Source organism: Grus americana, chromosome 9 (assembly GCF_028858705.1).
Source record: "Grus americana isolate bGruAme1 chromosome 9, bGruAme1.mat, whole genome shotgun sequence".
Classification (NCBI taxonomy): domain Eukaryota; kingdom Metazoa; phylum Chordata; class Aves; order Gruiformes; family Gruidae; genus Grus; species Grus americana.
Genome location: NC_072860.1, coordinates 6,621,859 through 6,634,525, shown reverse-complemented (window position 1 = coordinate 6,634,525; position 12,667 = coordinate 6,621,859). Strand labels below are relative to the sequence as shown.

The 12,667-nt window shown below is 39.7% G+C and overlaps 1 protein-coding gene across 3 annotated transcripts in view; it reads left to right on the top strand.

The window, feature by feature from the left end:
* The first annotated feature begins 9,577 nt into the window (after positions 1–9,577).
* NMNAT3 (nicotinamide nucleotide adenylyltransferase 3) overlaps positions 9,578–12,667 on the top strand; it is a 29,472-nt gene continuing 26,382 nt past the window's right edge. The window contains exons 1-2 of one of the 3 annotated variants that reach the window (XM_054835812.1): positions 9,578–9,695; positions 10,259–10,347. The gene's annotated coding sequence lies outside the window, so the exon portion shown is untranslated. The remainder of the gene's footprint in view (positions 9,696–10,258; positions 10,348–12,667) is intronic. The other 2 variants (XM_054835813.1, XM_054835814.1) reach the window with 2 other exon arrangements.

Here is a 12,667-nt window from a genome sequence, read left to right as displayed (position 1 = left end):
TGGAACTAATTCACCTTTGTCTGTGTATCAGCATGAATGTACAGTGAATTACAGATATGGTCTTGAAATGTAAAGGCCATATGCTTTATTCATCTCAGGTTTTTTAAACTACATATTCATGACAGGCACTGCTTAGAAATTAATATCCTAACTTGTATAAGCTAGTGTACGTACAAAATGATTTATTAGAGCAGTGATTCATTGAAAAGCACCTTGAACCTTTATCGGGAAAACAGCACCTCCTGTAACAGGCCTGACCTCAAAAAGAGAATTACTCGTTGCTGTATTTGCAGAGATATGCGTGACATGGCATATTAACAAATAAAAACAGTGGTTAGGGTATTTAAAACAAATTTTAAAAAGCCACAGAGAAAATTGCTATTACTCATACACATGAATATCTCTGTGGCAGAAAAGCAAGCATAGAGTCATAGAATGGTTTGGGTGGGAAGGGACCTCAAAGATCATCTAGTTCCAACCCCCTGCCATGGGCAGGGACACCCTCCACTAGACCAGGCTGCCCAAAGCCCCATCCAGCCTGGTCTTGAACACTTCCAGGGATGGGGCATCCACAACCTCTCTGGGCAACCTGTTCCAGTGCCTCACCACCCTCACAGTAAAGAATTTCTTTCTAACATCTAATCCAAATCGACCCTCCTTCAGCTTAAACCCATTACCCCTTGTCCTGTCACTACACCCCCTGGAAGCATGAGAAAGTACTCAGTGTTCCATGCAGACCTGGTACCCCACCATTGCCAACTCAGGAAAAAAAAAAGGTTTGTAACAAAGTGCTTATTCACAAAGATACCATATTCCATCTCACCAAAAAATAAGCATTTCCATTACCTCTGTTCTCTCCAAACAATTCTTACCAAGATCAATCAGCCTGGGTAGTTTCAACCACAAGCTTACTGATTTAGGCCACACAACCCCACTAAATTCAGTCAGTATTAGCCAAGAACAAAAAACAGACTGAAGAAAATCTCTAAAATTTTCAACGAATGACATATAATCTCAAGAAGAAAAAGTAGTAATTTTTCCCCACTGGGAAAAATTATCATTTAGCTATACAGTTACCAAACTACTTTTTCATCCTTAGAAGCTCTATGTCTAAAGGCGAAGTTGGTCTATAGTACATCAGTCAAGCCAGCACCTTTAAGAGCAATAAATTCACATAAAGACTATTCATGTCACTTTGCCATAACTGCACTATTGGCCCAACGGTGCCTTTGAATTTCCTCTAACTATAACCAATGCCTAAGGCTTCAGAAGTAAAACAGCAATGCCCAGAAGTAAGACGACAGCTGCTTTTAGCCCAATCTGTAAGATCATAAATGTTAAATTTATTAGCCAGTTATCCAGTTCTTATAAGACACCCCTTTTCCTCCTCAGCACAGTGATAAGTCAGTAACTATTATAACACATACAGGCTGACATATATCATATTAGAATGTATGCTAAACAAATGATAATATTCAATTTCACATTTTAAGAGACTTCAGGTACAAAATGTGCTATTGGTTTATTATTAGCAAGTGATTATTCTCAGATAACTGCAGAGTATACTACCATTTCAAACATGTCTGGGCAAGCTTACCTTAACTCTTGCTGTCTCCCCAGCCATCCATCCAGGTTCTTTTGTTTTAGCATCTTAATATGTTCACTTCAAACCATAACAGACTTTCTTCCCTTAATTTACAGTTAATTATTTTCCCTCAGAAGATTTAAGGAATGCTATAGACTAAAAAGTACCCCTTATTTTGTAGGATGACAAAGGGTACTGCAAGCATTTTTCTCCACCAACACACAGCCATATCTCGAGAAGCATTTCATTAAACTGGATCACAGTTTTGCCGAAGCTATGACAGAAACCACCATGACTATTCTCCAAAGTCCCCACATAAATGCACTATTTCAAAAGTCCCATTCAAAGGGACATACTATCACAGCAATAACTCACGCTTGTAAGGTCAAGCAATACATTTGTTAAATTCTATTTTGGGGCTACCTACAGATACCCTGTGTGTTCAGTTGGATAAATAACCTTTCACTACTGCTATCAAACCAACAAAACAGAGCTAGTGGGTTCTGTTAAATAAGTGCTGTTTGTCACACACCTGTAGTTGCTGACAAGCAAGGTAATTCCTATGCATATATGGAAAGGATCCAAAGTCTTGTCAGCTGCAAGCTGTTGGCACAGCTGTAGCAGTGGGGCCACTGCAAGTACCCCATTATCTTTTAGGTCTGGATCCTGTATAGAGAAGAGAAAAAACAAAAAAGGGAAAAAAAAAAAGAAAAAAACCAAAAAAAACCCTGAAAAGATCTGACCCAGGGTTTTTAGGAATCTACCATTATTGACTTTTAACACACTTGTGATGTCTAAATTTCATTTCTCTGAGGACTTGTTGTTTGACTACACAGCTATCCAAGTGTTACACAGCTTCATTCTTGATTGGATGCTTGTCTGTGATTGTGTCTCACCTGTTACTGGTGGAGCTCTCAACAGGAAAAGTCAATTTAGCAATTTTCTGAAGCAAACAGGAACTTACAAGATGTGGACTCAATTCACAGGCCAGTTAAAGTTTTGGGAATCTCCTAAATGATTTTTTTAGATGTTTAATGTGGTCCTGTTGTACTTAAGAATATTTTTACTCTTTCCCACCTTTCTTTGTTGAGAATACCTTTGAGAAGTACTGTTGATTCCCAGCGATATATTTCACTTCATGTTTATTTAACAAGATATGCTCTTTACCTATTTATACAGTGTTAGAGCCCTGATATGTTGCACTTTCACACCTGTACTTCCATGTTTGTTGGGACTGTGATTACAGATACATGGGCAACAAAGATACTATGCATTAAGCTCTTAATTACATAGCCTGTTTTTCCTTGATTTTTTTCTTCAGGATAACTACCATTCATTTATAACACAGAAAGCTGTTTTTTTTGTTTGCATGTAACTCTGTTAAGTTGTCACTGCATTTAGCAAAATGTATCTAGGGAAAATGATAAAAGGGAAAATGCTTTCAATTGAAGACTTTGGGAGATAATGCAGGTTCTGCATTAGCTGGAAAATTACTGACATTTCATTGCATGAAGGATGCTGTTTACTAAGTGGATACTTCACCTTTTAAAGGGCTTATTACAAGGTTGGCTATATGCTGTACCATTACACAGAGATTTCGTCTTTCATCAACAACAATGGCAAGCAACAACACTGTTCTAAAGCTCTAGAGACATTTCAGCTGCTGATGGCTTCTAAGTAGTGAAAATAAACCAGCAGTTTCTCATTCCCGAGTTATTTTATGGATTTCATAGTTGGCTCTCTCGGTTCTCTGTATGCAGTCTAAATAAGTTGCCAAATGCCCCACCCAGGACTAAAATGCAAATGCACTCAAAAATGTGTGGGAAAGGAAGATTGCTGTTAAAACATTCATATCTTTAATGAAAAATAGACCAAGCCCTACTTATACGTAGTTTTCTGTCTCTTTTTTAATATGCATATATTGTCAATTGAATGTTAGCACATCACAGTCAGCTACTCTATTTTGCAATAATAACTAACAATGACAGTTATGCAAGATTTTATGGCTCTCCTGAAGGAAAAAATCTTGACACAGCAGTAATGAAAAGAAAAAAAAACAACCCTTAGGTCTGCTTTTCACAGAGCTTCATATAAAATATTCTTCTCTGCAAGGGTTTATTTCACCAGTGATCTCTGCAGGAAGAACAAAGCTACAGATAAAGTTAGGCATTGCCGTCAGATTCTGAATTGCCTGTGTACGGACAAGCCAATTAGTGACTAGCAATAAGTCATCAGGTGCAATTGAAAGGAATATGCAATCTGGCTTTCCCTTTCTCAAGAGGCACTTATCTTCTCATCTATTGCAGCTATAACTTGAAACGCCTCTGCAGTTGCCATCTGGCATGTAAGTGTGGATCTGGGCCTAAATAAGAAACAATAAAGACGGATGAAAGCCTTGATGCTTTGCGCTGCACAATACTGCTTTGTAAAAGATTCTTTATATTAAATTATACTGAAATCAAGATTTTGAGCATTATATTTATGCCCATCATATCATTTTAAAGTTTATATAAAACAGATTAAATAATCTTCTAGCCAAGTCATTAAAAATAGACTGGCAAGGGCTGAGAGAAAGAGAAATCCCCTAGCTGACAAAGATAACAGAAACCAAGAAAGAAAACTGTGTTAAAAATGGGTAAAATGTGATATTTACATTGCGTTTAATCTTTATGCTTTAAAGTACAATATTGCATGTTTTAAAAAGTGTACAAATATGAACTTCTTTTTTTTTTTTAATTAAAACCATGTTGTGCATTAGTAGTCCTTGAGGGGGATGGCAATATCAGCTACCCAGAAAAGGCAGGCATCCGACTGACGGTAAGGGGCTGCAGCTGACCATCACCCGAGTACGCTTCTCACCGCTTGGTGAAATTGTACAGCTTATTAAGCACATGAGCACTGTCACTGCGTGTGCCCAGACAGAATTCTCTTCTGGGAAGAGGGACACTGCAATGCCCCCTCAAAACACAAAAAACCCCACTACTGACCACTTTGTCCACAAAAATCTTTCTGTACTAACAGTAAGTTTGGTTGTAAGCAGGCAAAAACTCCCTCAATTTTCCCCTGACATCAATAGGAGAGAAGAAGAAAAGGAGGTCACATTGGGAAAAAAACCTGCAACTATAGTTTGCTCTCAGAAAATAGCAACAAACTTGAGCATTTCAGCAAACGTGTGGCTGTGGCAGCAGGAATCGAAGCCCATATTACCTCCATTACTTAGAGTGGGCAAATGATGAGCCTCACAGCAATTCCTCTCAGATAAGCAATAATGAAATCCACATATCGTACCCATTTTTCTATGTTACACAATCCCATCTTATGGAGAAGCTATTCTAAAAATTACAGAGCTCCCCAAAAGATGACGGCTCTTTTTCACAAGAAACCTTCAAGGTTTTGAAATTAGTCTTTGTTCTGCATTGAAAGAACACAAAATCTTCTCGGTGCCTTTGTAGAATGGAATTGTGTCAGATATCCAGTTTTATGAAAACCCATACGCTTTCCAGTATTAGACTTGTTTTCTTTTCTCTTTGCCCTGTTTGTGCAAGAGATCAGCGAGGACTATGCAGTCAAAACTTTATCAGAACAAATATGCCACCATGATGCAATTAAATTTTGACTAGTTATATATTTTAACTGAAAGTAATTTAATTAAAATTATTCCAATCATTACAGAACTGTTCCCTGCATTTTAAACAGAATCTTGAAGCCCAGAACTTTGTTGTTCCTCTCACGTATAACCAGCGTAAAGTTACAAAGGTTCTGTTCAGGCTAAGGCGGCAAAGTGAGTTACTGTCATCCAACAGTATAGAAGCGAATGTTTCTTTTCGATCCAATTTCATTCTCGGTAAACAGATGTAGAATATATACTGTATTCTCACCACAACCTTTTTTACTACTGGAGTTGCTGCTCTAGAGACTTTGCTGACGTGGCCCTCCCCACACCCAGCTCTCAGCGGGGCCCCCACCGCTTTTCTCTCAGGAAGCCACAGCCCCACTCAGCACAGGGACGTCTGTCCGGCCGCATCAATGCACAGAGATCCAGCAAGTGCCCATACCGGATTGCGTCACTCAGAGGAGTGTTTTCTCTGCTGCTTTACCCATGTACCGCAGGTGCTGTACAGTAACTTAGCTGTACAGAAACGTGTTAAAGTACAAGCATTTTTTGTCTCCATCCTTTCTGAATTGGAACAGAGCCAGACCAGGAAAACAGGAATGGTTTCCTTCTGATAACGATATTACTCCCACTTTCAGCTCAGCAGAACTATTAGATCTCAAACTTCCAATTATGTAGAGGCTTTAGCTATAGGAAAGCTGACATTTGACAAAAATGATGCTGTGGTTTCCAGTACAATTATTAAAAATACCTGCAGTAAAATTCTTTAGATTACAGAGGATGCTAACATCCATCAACAGAGTTTACGAATTAAAAGCAAGGTGCCAAATACATTTATAAAATCCACTTGAAAGAAACACTACCAAGTTTCTTATATTAAAAAATTGATTTTTAAATGATCTGATAAAAATTCTCTTGGACTGCATATATATGTTGTTATTTCCAGATACAATCCCACATAAGTTTTTTAAGAGTCATTAGATTACCAAACATAACCCTAATACTGAGATTTTATCAACCAATAATACCACTGTGCTGGAAGGGTAATATAGAATGTTATCTGAAACATTATGGAAACAAAATGAGCTATTTTAATGTAACTAAAATTCAAAATACAAGCAAGTAAAATCAATGACCAAAAGGAAAAGACAAAATGAATGGAAGACAATGCCTACCAAGATACAATTGATATATATTGACAGAATTTTACAAACACTGGAGGATTAAGGAGGGAGAGAGAAAAAACCCCAAAACAATTTAAAATGCATGCATGACAGACTCTCTAATAAAACAGAGAAAGAGAGAAAGAGAGAAAGAGAGAGAGAGAGAGAGAAAGAAAGAAAGAGAAAAAGAGAGAGAGAGAGAAATGAACCAAACATTCCATTCTGTTCACCTGTGACAAAAAACTGCTTTGATCGTCATGGAGCCTGAAACAAGTAAGAAATTTTTATTTATCTGCCTTTCAGTGTTTGTATTTTATCTTCTAGATATGTCTTCCTTGCAGCCAAGTTAAAAAGTTCTATGATTGTTATTTGAGCCCTTTTAAGTTGGTTTTGGTTTTTTTTTTTTTCCTTAGCTTTTAAATAAAGCTTTGTATTCTGCCCTGTCTCTACCTCTGCTCATTTATCCTGTGCAGCTTCAGAGGAATATAGCACACTGGAGCCTGCTTTGCTTTGTTTCCGTACTGCATTTTAGCTCACTGCTCGCTTCAGTAATAACGGATTTGCTAATGTTTGCCTTTAATTCTAATAGCAATCAAGCAACTGAATGATTTTCATTTACAGGAAGTTAACATTTTCTTGCCCACCCGTATTTGTAATATTTGATTTAATGTTCAAACTAACCGTAACTGCAGCATTTAAGTAATTTAAAAATAAAAGCTTGTGTATTTACTCCATAGACTAAGCCGAGTGAATGATTGCCTCTTTGTCCAAGCCAAGACTTCAAGCTAATGCTTTCCAATTCTGTTATGGAGGGTAAAGGTTAATGAACACTTCTCTCGTGTTTCTCTTCTCCATCTCCTCCCAGTAGAATTTTTTCAGATCTGAACTATGCATCAGTAAAGGCCAGATGCCCAGAACTGAAAGATTATGCTGACTTGCCGTGCTGCTGTTTTGGCAGATTTTACAATTACAAGGCCTAATTCTACAGCCTTGACGTGCATAACTTATGTAAGACCCTGGGAGCTTTATGTCTCAAGAACCGCAGCAAACGCCAAATTTTCATACAGCTACCAATTCATAGCATCTGGAACAACTTTGGCTTGGAATTTCATACTCATAGTTTTACACCTTGACATGGGTATTCCAGCTTATGTTTTACTTAATGGTAATAGAAGATTAACAGAATAGTATTGTTGCTCCAAACTCCCACCGGAACTAGTCAAGAATTGAAACACATGAAAATAAGACTACTGGGATAAAGAGCAGAAGCTGGTCCAGTGATTACCACTATCTTCAGGTGCTAGTCAGAACCTTACATGATTTTTTTAATGGTAACTTTGTCTTAATTTATTTGCTGGAAGACAGGTTTTAATTGGTTCATCTTTCATAATCATCTTGGAACTTTCTGTGGTCATTTGTTCTTCCCTTGCAGCATGGCATCTCAGCGCTTCAGCTCTTGCCCACTTTCTTGTCTGACGCTCATCTGTTCCCATACTGTCTCTTTTACATCACTGCACTTCAGGCACAATTTGCAATTCCATCCTCTTCAAGAGGGCTCAACGGGGAGCACAGTTTAGGATCAGACCTACTGCTCCATTTATTTACCATTAGCAAATTATTCTAGATACAACTCATCTTAAAAAGCATTCTATTTATTAAACAGTTTTAAAATGGAAAACATGTTTAAAGGCAACAAGCAAGAAATGCTTATTACTACAACTACGATTCAATGTACGACAAAAATGGTGAAGGACAGATCCTCAACTAGCATAGAACAGTTCCCACTGAGATCAGTGGAGCCACATTAATTTGTGTCAGATACTCACCCTTAGTTTTCAAGCCTGATGCACAAGATTTAATCTTTGGATTGGCTTTCTTTTTTTGTAAATGAAGCACAATGTTTCCTTTTATAGGGAACTTTATTTATTCCCAAAACACATAACAGTAATTAAAAATCTACAAAGAAGAGGTTTTAATTTTAGCTACTTATTTTCAGAATAGGCTTTTAGTAAGCCCGGTCAGCAAAAATAAATGATCCATTATGCACTCGGATGTCAACTTCATAGAGTTTTTTAAAATGGACTTTTCTCCCTCAAAGGGAGTCGGGGGAATTACTGTTTCTATAACATTGTAGATCCCTTGATAGGAAAGATTATTTCTACATACACATCAGTTAATTTCAATACTGCCTATCTGGCTTTTCATCATTATATAATCCCATAGGATTATAATCCCATAGGATTTTAAAGCCTGAGTGCCTATAGTCTAGGCTGCTTATATGTAAGAAATTGCTTGCATTGTCTTTTTGTCCAACATTTTTACATCTATATATGCTTAAAAGCAGAAGCCATGATGCTTTATATACTTATCTGGATCATTTTTTTTAAGCTTGTGCCTTGTCTTGGGAGTCTAATTTATGATTTCAGACTTTACCTAAAGTTATGCTTAAACAGTATATACCCTGCTCCCAGTCACAAGCCAAAGACTCAAATGCTGAAACGATCCCTTGGCCAGCCTTTGGCAAGGCCAATCAAAGATTTGAAGTACGGCTCTTGGCCTCCATGCAGCACTGAAGTTTTATCATTTACATGTGCATTTTACATTGTAAAGCTTAAAAATACAATCCACGATCCTGTTTATTTTTTACCACGATGTCACACAAGAGGAATAGCTGTGCTTCCCTTTAACATTATAAAAATTAGGAGATTTTGGGTAGATTCTAAAACTAGTTGGTGACATTCTGACATCTCAAGAAACTGGATTTTACATGCCTAAGAATTAAAGAGAATAAGCAAATTACTTAAAACTCTCTGGAGTCCAAATTTTGCTAGAATCTATTCAACACACAGTTTATGACGTCTCTGTATTTTGCACAATATTCAATAGCTGATGGAGATGGCTATTCATCAAACAGAGAAAGCTGACCTTCCTTACTCCAAGTCTCTGAGAAAGACACAAGAACTCACAAACTCGTTTCGGTTGCAAATTGACCTCGCCACCCTGAAAGCACAACCCTGGAGCCGCAGAGCCCATCCTCAAAAACAGAAGGAAGAGCAGGAAGCCAAAAGTGTGGAACGTCACCTTCAGGTGAACAACGGAGCTAACCCATCAACTTTCCTGCTAACAAGAGGAGGACGCTTAGCAGTGCTCAGGAAACGATAAATCGCGATGTCCCAGCGCAGCACTGGCAGGAGCAGGTGGCAGTGCGGAGCCAGCCCCGAGGGCGAGCGGCATCGCGGGGCGGGGGAAAGGGGGAGGCAACGGCCGCTCCCCCGCTTGTCCTGCACTGCCAGAGGCCGACCCAGCACGGCCCGGCTCAGCCCCGCCAGCCGCGGTAAGGAAGGAAGAGGCGGCGGGGGCGGCGGGGGGGGGCTGGCAGCGGCCAGAGGGGGCCGGCGGGGTGGTGGTGGGGCCCTCCGGCAGCCGCCGTGCCGCTTGCGCTCGGGCTTCGGCCTTCCGCCCGCAGCTGGGGCCGGCGGGGATCCCGGAGCGCGGCGGGCTGGCGGCGGCGATGGCTCGGCTGCTCCGCGCCGCCTCCTCGCAAGGGCCGGAGCCTCGCGGTGCCCGGGCCGGGACCAGGACCGGGGCTACGCGGGTGTGCTGGCCCGTGTAGCCGGCGGAGAGGGAAACACAAAGCACCAACGTGGGCAGTGCCCGTGCGGAGCGGGGCCTTTGGTGAAGGGACGGGCTGGGCCCGAGAGGCAGCGCTGGAGGCGGTTCTGCCCGCTCTGCCTGTAGTGCCGTTTATCCCCGGAACTCTGTCAAAAACAGTCAGCGGCTGACGTCTGTCGAACTGTCTGCGTCAAATACATGATAAACATATATCCGGGATCATATATATAAAATAGCAAATTAAAGCTTTTTCCTTTTTTCTTTTTTTTTTTCTTTTTTACCCAGAACACCTACTCAAGTGCCAGTGCCAGTTAAAGAAGACAAGGATATATGGAGGCTACTTTTTTTTTTTTTTAATCTCTCTGGCTTTCACTGTGTAATTTATTCATCTTCTCCACTTCAGTTTAAGAGCTTGTTTCCCCCCTTGTGCAACAGCTGTTGTTTGGTTTTATAAATGATCCCTGATGTTTGTTTTCTTTAAGCTTTGTAGCAATATAATATGTGCAAGTAGTTCATTTTTCAGGCATTATTATTAGCTACTTAAGTCTAGTTACATTGCATGATTCTAGCAATAAATTAGCTACATGCCTTTAATTTTGGAAATGCAAATTTTAGAATTTAGCATAGCTATGATAAGCTAATTAGCGTTCAGATGATCTAGAAGACCTTAGAGAAGCCAGAGATATCTGAGGGGAGCACTGAGGACACAATAGGAGACAGTTCTGTCAAAGGGGAATTTGAGCAGTTTGAAATTCTGCCTTTAAAAATAATGAGACAAATCAGATTTCATTGCAGTGATGATTTCTAAGGTCTTAATTCATAAAATGTATAAGCAGCTACTGCTGCATCTGCCGTAGCAGATTAAATTGGCTGGGTGAAACCGCTAAACCCCAGCTGTCTGCCCTGTCCATAGCAGGGCACTAGTGCCCTGAAGGAGGGCTGCCTGAATCTCAAGAGCCAACTTCACTACATTTTTTCCACATATTGTTGGTTTAGTGCAATGCGCTACTCAGAAATGCTCTAGAAGCCCCTTAGCTCACCAAGCATTGTGTGTTTTTCTTAACAGTAACAAGAAGAACGGTTGGACTTGATGATCTTAGGGGTCTTTCCCAACCTTAAAGATTCTGTGATTCTATAAGAAACTAAGAAATAAGGCTTACAAAGTATGATGGAGATCTTCAGAAACACAAGAAATGCTGTACTGTGTCAGACTAACAGCCTGTCCAGCCCTGCGATCTGTCTCAGGCAATGGAGAGAGGAGATGCGATTTCTGGAAACTAACCTGGCCACCTGCTTCCCCTTGTGTTCCCTGCCACCAGCCACAGCCGCTTCATTAGGGACACCATACATGCATGTATCCTCTGCAGGGTACACGTTTGCCTGGTGTAAAATGTTTGTTGCTTTCACTGACTGCCCCCTAGATCCAATATTGCAGGGAGAAGTTTTGCGTTCAGTTAATCTAGTGCCTTCATCATTTTGTAAATCTCAACAGTAGCCTCCCCCAAGCTTCTCATCTCCAAACCAAACAGTCCCAGACATTTCTTTGCCTCTCTGGAATAGTAGTAGCTCCATTCACTTGACCGTTTGAACTGCCCTTCATGACCTGAGACCAGAACTACTCATAGTTAGTCAAGACGTGGGCACATCCAGGTTTTCTGTAGTGCTAAGGCAATACCCTATGTGATGGGCTCTGTGTGGTTTTTGATGTTTATTTCAACTATTATAAGAACTTACGAACATTTAGGATGATAGTTGCAATGTGATTGCAGTGGTAATTAGGTACCTGATTTCATTGTAGTTGTTTCAGAATCTCACTTCTTTTTCTTTGGGTAGATAGAAATCCCCATACAGGTGAGATATTCTTAAAGGGCAAGCAAAACATTTTGGACAATAAGCAGGGAACATACATGTTTGTATCATTTCCTTAAATTCTTTGGCTGTACAAAATGAAGCAAATTTAATTGCAAATAGCCTTCTCAATGTCAAGTATGTTACACTTAGGGACACTGGGATGCTATTGAATTGGTGCAGGAGGGCAGGCTGTTTCAAACAGCAGCTTTATATTAGAATTATATATTATTATATATTATTAATTATTAACCTCAACTGTTCAGTTGGGTTTGTTGGCTGTGGCAGTAACTAATAGATGAAGTTTCAGAGGAAAATGAGTAAACCTATCATGCACTTAATAAACTGAGCAGTTCTATATATTGCAGAAGAATTACTTCTTGCTTCCTGGATGTGGTCAGGTAAACCTTGAAGCACAGAAAGATAGCCTCCTTAGTCAAGTTTTTCATTTTCTTTTAATTCTTTACTTTGTTAGAAGACCTCTTCCATATAACTGTAGAGCCAGTGAGATTGTTTTTCCTAACTATGCAGCATCAGGAGTTAGTTGCTCCTAACGCAGTAGATAGCAAATAGTTATCCCTTTTTTGAAACAGAAAAGTAAGCAGTGGGATTATGGATGTTGATGTTGTAACTTTGGTCCTGCTGGATGTTCTGGAAATCCTGCATTACCCTGTGGTTGCTATATATGCTTATTTTGCATTTGAGTTCTGCAGTAAGTACTTTTAGGGGTTTCATTAGTTTGCTACTTTTTAAAGGCAGCCTTATAAGAAAAGATTTCAGTGACTGAAGATGCTTTCTTTACCACTACCACTTAAATATCTACCATTTGTGTGCAAGTTCTCTTTC